Below are 13,069 nucleotides of genomic sequence, written 5' to 3'. Positions count from 1 at the left end.
TTATGGTAATTCCTACAATGATTCTTATGGAAATTATAATAAGATGCCCTCTGATTTTGAATCTAATATTAAAGAATTTATTACTTCACAAAAGAATTTTAATGCTTTGATTGAAGAAAAAATGCTTAAGATTGATGAGTTGGCTAGGAACATTGATAGAATTTCTCTTGATGTTGATTCTTTGAAACTTAGATCTATTCCACCTAAGCATGATATCAATGAGTCTCTCAAAGCCATGAGAATTTCCATTGATGAGTGCAAAGAAAGAACCGCTAGGATGCGTGCTAAGAAAGATGCCTTTATAAGAGCGTGTTCTTCTAGTTGCTATGAAAATAAAGATGAAGATCTAAAAGTTATTGATGTGTTCCCTATTAAATCTTTGTTTTGCAGTATGAATCTTGATAATGATGGGACTGAATATGATCCACCTTTACCTAGAAGGCGTTCCAAGAATTTGGAATTTTTTTATCTTGATGCTAGAATTGATAAAAGTGGGATTGAAGAAATTAAAACCCTAGATGTTGCTAAACCCACTATTATGGATTTCAAGGAATTTAACTATGAAAATTGCTATTTGATTGATTGTATTTCCTTGTTACAATCCGTTCTAAATTCTTGTAACATCCCAGTTTTCCTAAATTAGGATGTTAATAGATCGTACATATGCATATCATATTTTTCCATGCAGTTACAGGAGCTGAGATGATAGCAGGTGTTGGTTGCCATCAGTTGACTTTGTCTATTGGAAAGCATGATTTTCCTACGGATTTGATTATATTGAAGTCACAAGGTCTGGATATTATTTTGGGTATGGATTGGTTGCAGTTATATAAATGTCATATTGATTGTGCCAGTCGATCTATTACTCTCAGTGCACCAGGAGGGAAGAGGATCAAATATGTGTGTAAGTATAATCGTAATCAGGTGCAGGTGAACTCTCTTAAGGGGGGTAGCCTGGAAGAGGTGCCAGTTGTGAGAGATTATCCAGATGTGTTTCCAGAGGAGTTGTCAGGTATGCCACCAGATAGAGATATTGAGTTTCTTATTGATTTAATACCGGGCACTGGACCTATTGCAAAGGTACCGTATAGAATGCCTCCTCAAGAGTTGGAAGAATTGAAGAAGCAGATAAGAGAATTGCAGGCACAAGGATTTATTCGCCCAAGTTCATCACCTTGGGGAGCTCCAGTTTTGTTTGTGGAGAAGAAGGATGGTACCTTGAGGATGTGTGTTGATTATCGTTCTCTGAATGAGGTAACCATTAAGAATAAGTATCCTTTGCCTATGATAAATGATCTATTTGACCAATTGGAGGGAGCTACTGTGTTTTCTAATATTGATCTTCATTCTGGTAATCATCAATTAAAGATTCATGAGCAAGAATTCCAAAGACTGCTTTTACTATGAGGTATGGGTTGTATGAATATACTGTTATGTCATTTGGATTGACTAATGCCCCTGCATACTTCATGAATATGATGAACAAGGTGTTTATGGAGTTCTTGGATAAATTTGTGGCCGTTTTCATTGATGATATGTTGGTGTTCTCCAAGAATAAGAAAGAGCATGAGGTGCATTTGCGTTTGGTATTGGAGAAATTGAGGGAACATCAGTTGTATGCCAAGTTCAGCAAATGTGAGTTTTGGTTGGATGAGGTAGCATTCCTTGGACATGTTGTGTTAGGTAATGGAGTTGCAGTTGATCCATCTAAGGTTGCTGCAGTTACAGAGTGGGAGACACCCACGTTAGTTGGAGAGATTCGCAGCTTTTTGGGCCTTGCAGGTTATTACAGGAGGTTTATTGAGAACTTTTCCAAGATTGCAAAGCCTATGACTGAATTATTGAAGAAGGAGAAGAAGTTTGTTTGGACTGATGAATGTGAAGCCAGCTTTCAGGAATTGAAGCAGTGTTTGGTTACGGCACCAGTCTTAACTCTGCCAGATATACATAAGGACTTCCAGGTATATTGTGATGCTTCTCGTCAAGGACTTGGCAGTGTTTTGATGCAGGAAGGTAAAGTTGTTTCATATGATTCACGTCAGCTTAAGAATCATGAGCATAATTATCCTACACATGATTTGGAGTTAGCCTCAGTTGTGCATGCATTGAAAACTTGGAGGCCATATCTTATTGGTAATCATTGTGATATATTTACTGATCATAAGAGCTTGAAGTATATTTTTACTCAGAAGGATTTGAACCTCAGGCAGAGGAGATGGTTGGAGCTTATTAAGGATTATGATTTGAATGTGCAGTATCATCCTGGTAAGGCTAATGTTGTTGTTGATGCATTGAGTCGTAGGAACCATGCTAATGCAGTTAATATTGATAATATGCCACCCGAGTTATGTGAACAGTTCAGGAATCTCAGGTTGGAGATGGTTCCTAAGGGATATTTAGCAACACTTGAGGTAAAGCCTACTTTGCTTGACAAGATCAGAGAAGCTCAAAAGAATGATAAGGAGATTGCTGAGATAAAAGAGAATATGGTTAAAGGTAAGGCAGAAGGTTTCCATGAGGATGAACATGGGGCCATGTGGTTTGAGAAGCTTATTTGTGTACCTCGGGATGCAGATATCAGGAAGTTGATTCTTCAGGAGGCGCATGATTCACCTTATTCTATTCACCCAGGTAATACTAAGATGTATTTGGATTTGAGGGAAAGATTTTGGTGGCCTAGCCTGAAGAGGGAAATTGCTAGGTATATTGCAACATGTGATGTGTGCCAAAGAGTTAAGGCGGAACATCAGAGACCAGCAGGTTTGTTAAAGCCATTGCCTATACCTGATTGGAAGTGGGATGAGATGGTATGGATTTCATTATATGTCTACCCAGGACTCGGTCAGGTTACGATTATATTTGGGTAGTCGTTGATTGGTTGACTAAAGTTGCTCACTTCATCCCGGTAAAAACTACTTATACCAGTGCTCAGCTAGCAAAAAATTATATGTCTAAAATTGTTTGTTTGCATGGAGTTCCAAGGAAGTTAGCGTCTGATAGAGGTACTCAGTTCACATCCAAATTTTGGCATCAGTTGCATGAATCCTTGGGCACCAGGCTGGAGTTCAGTACAACTTTCCATCCACAGACAAATGGGCAGACAGCGAGGGTAAATCAAATTTTGGAGGATATGTTGAGACCTTGTGCTTTGGACTATGGGTCCAGTTGGGATGATAATTTACCTTATGCAGAGTTCTCATATAATAACAGTTACCAGGCTAGTCTGAAGATGGCACCATTTGAGGTATTGTATGGTAGGAAGTGCAGGACACCATTGATGTGGGATGAGGTTGGAGAGCGTCAATTCTTTGGACTAGACTAGATCAGAGATGTTGAGGAGAAGGTCAAGTTGATTCATGACAGGCTGAAGATAGCATAGTCCAGGCAGAAGAGTTATGCTGATGCAAAACGTAAGGAGGTGACATATGAGGTAGGAGACCGTGCGTACCTTAGAGTTTCACCACTTTGTGGAATTAAGAGGTTTGGAATCAAGGGTAAGTTAGCACCACGTTTTGTGGGGCCTTACAAGATCTTGGAGCGTAGAGGAGAGGTAGCTTATCAACTGGAGTTGCCAGAATCCTTGTCAGGAGTTCATAATGTGTTTCATGTATCTCAGTTGAAGAAGTGCCATGCAGAGATGATGGATGTTCCATTGAGGGGCACGGTGCCACTTGAGGCAATTCAGTTGGAGAGTGATTTGACATATGAGGAGAAGCCTGTTAAGATTTTGGAGACAGCATCGAGAGTTACTTGCACCAAGACAATCAAGTTATGCAAGGTTTAGTGGGATCATCATACAGAAGAGGAAGCTACCTGGGAACGAGAGGAAGATCTCAAGGAGGATCACCCACACCTATTTGCTAGCCAGCCCGAATCTCGAGGGCGAGATTCATCTTAAGGGGGGTAGGTTTGTAACATCCCAGTTTTTCCTAAATTAGGATGTTAATAGATCATACATATGCATATCATATTTTCCATGCATTATTTGCTCTTCTGCAATATTCTTTTCATTATGCAACAAAAAGGCAATTTATTTGGAGTGGAGATAACATGACTTGTCCCCTATTTTAAAAATGTTCATAATGTGCAGAATATTATTTCCAGTTCATCTGATATGTTCTGGTAATTTTTGCAATCTCCAAAATACTTTACTTGCGTGTTATTTTGCTGTTTGTGTGGCCTATTGCATAAAAAGAATTTTTAAAAATTGCATTAGGTGAGGAACTAGTGTTCCTGTAGTTTATGTTAGTAGTATATATATTTTACTGTTTTCCCTAGATTTTATTCTGGTGTATGTTTTTATTTTTGTTTTGTTTTGCTGTAGCAGTTCTTAAAAAAAGAGCAGCACACAGCACAGCGCACTACGCAGCCCAACGCTCGCGGCCGAGCTCCGCTGCAGCCCAGTCCGTCGCCCAACCCACCTATCTACGCGAAGCGGTACGCTGCATGCACGCACGCCCCGTGCCTTCAGCTGGTGCCAGCGGACCCCACCCCGCACCCTGTTCTCCTTCCCCGAGCCAGAGGAGCGTCGCGCCGCTCCCGCACCCAAGGCCGAGCCCGACCCGAGCTCATGCTCTTGGTCCACCTCGAGCGCTCCCGAGTCGCCGTGTGCAAGCAGAAGACCTAGGCAACCCCGCATCCCCTCCTCGATCTTCCCCGCTGCCGCACACCTCAACCAGGGCAAAACGCATCTCGTGAGAAGCATCACCGACCGCTGCCGTTCGCCTGGCAATTTCACCGCCGTAGGGACACCCATAGCCACGCCGCCTGCTCTCTTCGATCTCCCTCTCAACTACGCACCCCTTTGACTTGTTATCGTGGCCGAAAACGCAGTGGAGCCGGAGGGGCAAGCTCGTCCGCCGCCGCCGGAGTACGCCGACGTTCACGACACCACAGCTGCAGAGGAGGCCGACCCATTGCCGTTCAACCCCGGCACCACCTCCGCTACTCACCGCCGCATCCGCCCACACACTCAACTTCGCCGGAGACCCGCCGGAGACGCGCCACCGCCGACGCCCGACACCGCCGTCGTTTTCCTCTGTTTTGGGTGAGCACACGCGCCCTGCTAATCAAGAAATTCCACGTGGCAGTTGCTACATGAGCTTCTACAGTAACCGACCAGGAGAATTCTGTTTCTTTTTGTTCTTTTCAGTTTTCAACTCTAACTTCAATTAGCTATAACTCATATTCTATAAATCCAATTTAGGTAATTCTTTTTCCTATGCACTCACAAAAATCAGCACATTATCACAGTACCAACTTTGCACATGTTTGCACTTTTCAAATTTGAATTCGTTTGAATTTGAATAAAACCTTCCGGAGGCCGTATCTTTCAAACCACTTATCGAATTCGAGTGATTCTTGTTGCATTGTGACTGTAGTGCAATTTAGGTGTTGTTAAGCTGCTGTTGTTGGGTTTTTGAGTTGGTTTTCTTGCTGTTGGTTTTATTTTGGTTATATTCGTGTTCCGGCGATTGATTTGTTGAATTGTGTGAAACGTGTAGATTGTCCGGAGTGCGACGCGAGCTATTGTCGGGAGTGTGACTTTCTGAACCAGAACCTAGGCAAGTTACATTTTGATCATCCTTTACCTATTGTTTTCTATGCATGTAGTTATATCACACTATGAATATATGCATGTATAGGAATACTATATTATTTTGCTATGCTGTTGAGCTATCTTCCCGTCTTTGCAAATCGTGGTAGTTGTAGGTTGCTATGCTTTGTAGACGGGATTGGTTCGTGTATTCATTGAGCTTATGTGAGGATTATATATATAATAATTTGAGTAGTAACTCGGGATTTAATTCACCTCTGGGCGGAAGTGGTATTGCTAGGGTGGTTTCAAGAACATCATGGTTTATACCCTTTGAATGTAACTGGACGGCCGCCCAGGCTCAAAAGGATCAAACAGACTTAGTGACTAGTAGCTTCCATGTGCGACCACTGGCTAAATGGGCTCTGGCTCAGTTGATCAGTTGTAGAACCCTTACCCGGATATGCCAGCAGATGTAGATATAATAGTTGGGATGGGCCTCCTGTTGGGACTAGGGGACTGCTTCTGAAAGACTTCGTCTCAATCTTCGGGTTGGGTCTAGTGGGTAAAGCATACTAAACTCTGCAGAGTGTTAAAACTAATCATGATTAGTCATGACCCCGGTTATGGGTAAATTTGAGATACTATGCCATTATAGTTGTTGGATGATCTTGACAGATGTGACACTTACTAATATTTGTGGGCAACTTAATAAAAGGGTAGGTTGGAGTTGATTTTTGCCAACTCAACCTTGTGTATTTAATTGTAGTAATAAAAGAACTAAATAAAAATTTTACTATTAGGTAGCTATGAGGACAAAATCATCTTTCTGCAAAAATAAACCCTCAAGCCTTCCTTTTGATATACTATGAATATACATGTAGGTCTGCTTTATTATTACTCCTGTGTAACTTGCCAATACCTTCAAAGTATTGACCTATATGGCTGCAACATCTCATGCTGCAGGATATTCAGACGAAGAGTAAGGTACCGTTAGGGTCGCGAGTCTGCACTCAGCATCGCCAGTGGGCTATGATGGGACTCATCGTTATTTTCTGCTACTTTCCGTTGTTTGATTGAATAAAGCTAGCCAAGTGCTATGCAGATTGTTTTATTTTATACATTCTGGATCATACGTTGTAATAAATGATGCACTTGCTATTCTGGTATTCATCTATATTGTGTGTGCTAGCGAGTTTGATCCAGGGACTAGCACGATAAGCACAGAGACTCAAATCCTTCGAGGTTTGGTCGTTACAGATGGTATCAGAGCAGTGTGTTGACTATAGGACGTGACCCTAGAAAATGGATTGGAAAATCCATAGGAGTAAAAATTATGTTATCAGCTAGTTATACTTCTTGCTGTTTATTAGTTAACCCCCTCAAGTCTCTTGAACAGTTAAGTAGGAACTAGTGCTGAGACAACCATTGATGTTTGTTTTATATTGCAACGTTATTGTGTTAGCATATCTGATTATGCCCACTTTCATGGTATGAAGATACTAGATTGTTTCCTTGATTGGTAGTTGTTTGTTAAATTGCTTAGTGTCGAAATTATTCGACTATATATATATATATATATATATATATTTGTTTATAATATTACCATTGTTTGTTGTTTGTTTGTTGGTGTTATTCGTTGTTGTGTTTTGTTGGCTTGATCATATTATGCATATGGGTAGAATATATTTATATATACATAGCTTTTGGCCCTATTATATCTATAACTCATCTATGCTTGCCCACCAGATGCTGCCGAGGCATGATACTAGACGCAATACTGCAGGATGAGACAATAATGGCAATGGAGTACCACCATACATACAGCATGTTATTGAGGGACATGCCCAGTTGATCTAGTTGCTTACTCAGAACTAGAACAACAACAATAACAACAACAATCCACCGCTGCCGCCACCTGTGGATATGCTTACTAGGTTCTTGAGATTGAATCCTCAGAGGTTCTCCAGTTCCCCTGAACCTATTGTGGCTGATGACTGGCTCCGTGCAATCAATAGGAACCTGGAGACGGTTGGATGCACTGATGTAGAGAGGGTGAGGTTTGCCTCACATTTGTTGGAGGGTCCTGCTGCAGCTTGGTGGGACAACTACTTGGTCACTTATCCCATTGCTACTATCACATGGCCTCAGTTTCAGGATGCCTTCCGTGCTGCACATGTGTCTGCTGGTGCTATGAGTCTGAAAAAGAAGGAGTTTCGCAGTTTGCGCCAGGGAGGTCGCATTGTTAATGCTTATGTGGAGGAATTCAATAATCTTGCATGCTATGCTCCTAAATATGTTAACACTGATGCAGCTAGGCAGGAGAAATTCTTGGAGGGCCTAAATGATGACTTGAGCCTTCAGTTGACAGTGGCAACTTTTAGGAATTTCCAGGATTTGATTGATAAGGCTATTGTGCTGGAGGGAAAGCAACAGGCCATAGAGAATCGCAAGAGGAAGTACAACAACAATAATAAGTATAATTCAGGACCACAACAGAAGCCACGCACTTCATATCATGGTAATGGAGGTAATGGGCATAATCATCATGGAGGTAATGGACATAATCATCATGGAGGGAATGGCCACAACCATAATGGCCACCATCATCACAATGGGCACAAGAGTAACAATGGCAATGGTAGAGGTAATGGTAATGGTAATGGAGGGAATAATAACCAGAGCCACTAGAGTATGCATCTGCAGAGGGATATTAGCCAGGTTCAATGCTATAAGTGTAGGCAGATGGGCCACTACTCCAATGCTTGTCCAGGGAACAAGAACGGTAATGGGGATTCAGGAGTCAGCGAGCCAAACCCCTTCCAAAAGGGTCATGTCAACCATGTTAATGTTGAGGAGGTCTATAATGAACCTGATGCAGTGATTGGTAAGTTCTTGATTAACTCAGTACCCGCGCTTGTTCTTTTTGATACTGGTGCATCGCATTCATTTATTTCGAGGGTATTTGTTGATAAACATCAATTGCCAACCAAAACACTTAGTATGCCTATTAGAGTGAGTTCCCCAGGAGCTGAGATGATAGCAGGTGTTGGTTGCCATCAGTTGACTTTGTCTATTGGAAAGCATGATTTTCCTACGGATTTGATTATATTGAAGTCACAAGGTCTGGATATTATTTTGGGTATGGATTGGTTGCAGTTATATAAATGTCGTATTGATTGTGCCAGTCGATCTATTACTCTCAGTGCACCAGGAGGGAAGAGGATCAAATATGTGTGTAAGTATAAGCGTAATCAGGTGCAGGTGAACTCTCTTAAGGGGGTAGCCTGGAAGAGGTGCCAGTTGTGAGAGATTATCCAGATGTGTTTCCAGAGGAGTTGCTAGGTATGCCACCAGATAGAGATATTGAGTTTCTTATTGAAATAGCACCATATTCTTCATGATAGAGAGTCTCCTATTTTATCACTTTCATATACTAGTTCGAATTTTTCATTATAGAACATGGCTTGTATAGTCCAATGATGGGCTTCCACAAATTGCCCTAGGCTTCCACAAATGGCTTGTATATTCCAAGGCATTCCAGGGCATCCAACTTGCTTGCTCATGGACGAGCTTCAAATGAGCTGGCTACTGATTCAATGGTCGTGGAAGAGCTTCTGATGCCCAAGGCATCAGAAGCATCATGGATGAGCCCAACCAATCCAAAGATGCCCAAGGTACCCTAATTCGAGTGCTATATATTCTCAAATATTCCCCCAACATCAGAAGCATCCACGAAGATACTTTTCCGCTGCTGCAAGCCTCTGTTCCCGTGAGATCCCTTCTTCGGGCCTTTTCCGGACCCTGCTGGAGGGGGATTCGATCATGGAGGGCCTCTACATCAACCTTGTTACCCTTCCGATGAAGCGTGAGTAGTTTACCACGGATCTAAGGGTCCATAGCTAGTATCTTGATGGCTTATAATCTCTCTTTGATGTTCAATACAATGTTCTCCTCGATGTTCTTGGAGTTCTATCCGATGTAATATTCTTTTGCGGTGTGTTTGTTGAGATCCGATGAATTGTGGATTTATGATCATATTATCTATGCATATTATTTGAGTCTTCTCTGAACTCTTTGATGCATGATTAAGATATCTTTGTATTCATCTTCGAACTATCGATTTGGTTTGGCCAACTACATTGGTTTTTCTTGCAATGGGAGAGGTGCTTAGTTTTGGGTTCAATCTTGCGGTGTCCTCACGCAGTGATAGAAGGAGTAGCGAGGTACGTATTGCATTGTTGCCATCAAGGATAAAAAGTTTGGGTTTATATCACATTGCTTAAGTTTATCCCTCTACATCATGTCATCTTACTTAAAGCGTTACTCTGTTCTTATGAACTTAATACTCTAGATGCAGGTAGGTGTCGGTAGATGTGTGGAGTAATAGTAGTAGATGCAGAATCGTTTCGGTCTACTTGTCACGGACGTGATGCCTATATTCATGATCATTGCCTTAGATATCATCATAACTATGCGCTTTTCTATCAATTGCTCAACAGTAATTTGTTTACCCACCGTATGTTTTCTTTCAAGAGAGAAGCCTCTAGTGAAACCTATGGCCCCCGGGTCTATTTTCCATCATATATTTTCAGATCTATAAACCAAAAAAACCCAAAAATACCTTGCTGCAATTTATTTATATTTATATTAGTTTGCTCTTGTATTTATCTTTTATGCCTATCTCTATTAGATCTCACTCTTGTTCATGACCGTGAAGGGAAACCCTTTTTCGCGTTGTGTGCAAGTGTTTGCTAATTTGTGCAGGTGCATATATTGGGGACTTGCTTGTGCCTCCTACTGGATTGATACCTTGGTTCTTAACTGAGGGAAATACATATCTCTACTTTGCTGCATCAACCTTTCCTCTTCAAGGAAAAAATCAACACAAGCTCAAGAAGTAGCAGCAGCCAATGGCTGTTACGCTAGGAGGCAGATCAACCAAGTCCGAGACTTGCTACTCATACATGGACTTTAACTCCGATCTCATGGCCTCTAGCCATGCCTCGGAATCTTGGCTCACCATCGCTTCCGCATACGTAGCCGGCTCGTTGCTCTCTAGCATTAAAACATCGTGTACTCTATGCAATCTTTCTGACCTCTGTGGTTTCGGTGCCGCTTCCACTATGGGTACCCTCACAGACTCTGGTATGATCAATCATCAGCCGAGTTGTCCCCAAGTAGTTCTTTTGAATTTCTTAGAGTTGCACCTACCTCCCACTGGCTTCCCACCCGAGAAACTCTTTCTCAAGGAAGACCCCATTCCGAGCAACAAACACTTTGTTCCCTTCGCGGTTGTAGAAGCTATATCCTAAGGTTTCACTCGGATATCCCACAAATAGGCACTTATCCGACTTGGGTGTAAGCTTGTCCGACATAAGTCGCTTGACAAATGCTTCACAACCCCAAATCTTTAGAAAATACAACTTGGAACTCTTCCCAGTCCACATCTCATCTGGTGTCTTGTCTACGGATTTAGATGGCATTCTGTTGAATGTAAAACCTGCAGTTTCTAGAGCGTATCCCCAGAATGACAAGGGTAAATCCGATTTGCTCATCATTGACCGGACCATGTCCAACAAGGTCCTATTCCTCCATTCCGACACTTCGTTTCTCTGTGGCGTACCCAGAGGTGTGAATTGAGGTACTATACCTCAGCTTTTCAGATGATCATCAAACTCCTGGCTCATGTACTCACCTCCATGATCAGATCGTAAAAGCTTTATAGTCTTGCTGAGATGATTCTCAACCTCGTTTTGAAACTATTTTAACTTTTCAAAAGTTGAAAGTGCAACTATCCCTGGGTGGTTTTGGTAATTCCTAACAACATATAGCTCATTGAGCTAATACTATTTCAAGATAAATATTTCAGGAAAGCTCAATGATTGGCATGGCATGGATTAGAAATGTGGACCCCTCAAAATGCTAAGGACAAAAGATTGGCTCAAGCTCTAAAGCTCAAGACTCTACATTTTACCTTTTAGTGATCCAAGATCACATTGAGTCCATAGGAAAAGACAATACTATTAAAAGGGGATGAGGTGTTTCTTAATGGGTTACTTGCTCAAAATGCTTAGTGATATGCTCCAAAACCCTCAACCACTTTCTCATATCCACATATGTCCCAAACCAAAAGTCAAACTCGGCCCCACCAAAACTTTCTATCTGGCGCCACCGAGTTCAGTTGACATAGCCACTGCCACAAAACCCTAGTCTTTTCGGTCTTACCGATAGGGATCTCGGTCTCACCTAGATGGGATTGCAAAATCTCTATTTCCCTTCATAACGTTTCGGTCCAACCGAAATGAGCGATTGGTCCCACCGAGTTCGCAATGCAAACTCTCTATTTCCCCTTCATAACGTTTCGGTCTCACCGAGATGAGCGAATCAGTCCCACCGAGTTTGCATAAACAACTCTCTGGTTAGCTTATTACCAAATTTGGTCTCGCCAATTTTCTGTAATCGGTCTCACCGAGATTACGTTATGCCCTAACCCTAATGAAATCGGTCTCACCGAGTTGACATGTCGGTCCCACCAAAAATCCTAACGTTCACATTTTGAACTAAATCGGTCCAACCAAGTTTCATTATTCGGTCCCACCGAGTTTGGTGATTTGTGTGTAACGGTTAGATTTTGTGTGGAGGCTATAAATACCCCTCCACCCACTCTTCATTCGTGAGGAGTGCCATCAGAACATGTCTATGCTTCCATCATACATTTTCTGAGAGAGAACCACCCACTCATGTGTTGAGGTCAAGATATTCCTTTCCAACCATATGAATCTTGATATCTAGCCTTCTCCAAGTTGCTTTCCACTCAAATCATCTTTCCACCAAATCCAAATCAGTGAGAGAGAATTGAGTGTTGGGGAGACTATCATTTGAAGCACAAGAGCAAGGAGTTCATCATCAACACACCATCTATTACCTTTTGGAGAGTGGTATCTCCTAGATTGGTTAGGCGTCACTTGGGAGCCTCCGTCAAGATTGTGGAGTTGAACCAAGAAATTTGTACGGGTAAGGAGATCGCCTACTTCATGAAGATCTACCCTAGTGAGCCAAGTCCTTCGTGGGCGATGGCCATGGTGGGATAGACAAGGTTTTCTTCGTGGACCCTTCGTGGGTGGAGCCCTCTGTGGACTCGCGCAACCGTTACCCTCCGTGGGTTGAAGTCTCCATCAACGTGGATGTACGATAGCACCACCTATCGGAACCACGCCAAAAATCTATGTGTCTACATTGCATTTGCTCCCTCCAAACTCCTCCCTTCACCATGGACTCGTGCAACCGTTACCCTCCGTGGGTTGAAGTCTCCATCAACGTGGATGTACGATAGCACCACCTATCGGAACCACGCCAAAAATCTTCGTGTCTACATTGCATTTGCTCCCTCCAAACTCCTCCCTTTACCTTCATGTGCAATGTTTAACATTCCGCTGCTATGCTCTTAGACTTGCATGTGTAGGTTGATTGCTTGACTAGTGCTAAGTTGCTAAAATCTGCCAAGACTTAAAATTCGGAAAAGGCTAGATT

The sequence above is a fragment of the Triticum aestivum genome, chromosome 4A (assembly GCF_018294505.1).
Source record: "Triticum aestivum cultivar Chinese Spring chromosome 4A, IWGSC CS RefSeq v2.1, whole genome shotgun sequence".
Classification (NCBI taxonomy): domain Eukaryota; kingdom Viridiplantae; phylum Streptophyta; class Magnoliopsida; order Poales; family Poaceae; genus Triticum; species Triticum aestivum.
Note: the sequence above shows the minus strand (reverse complement) of the source record.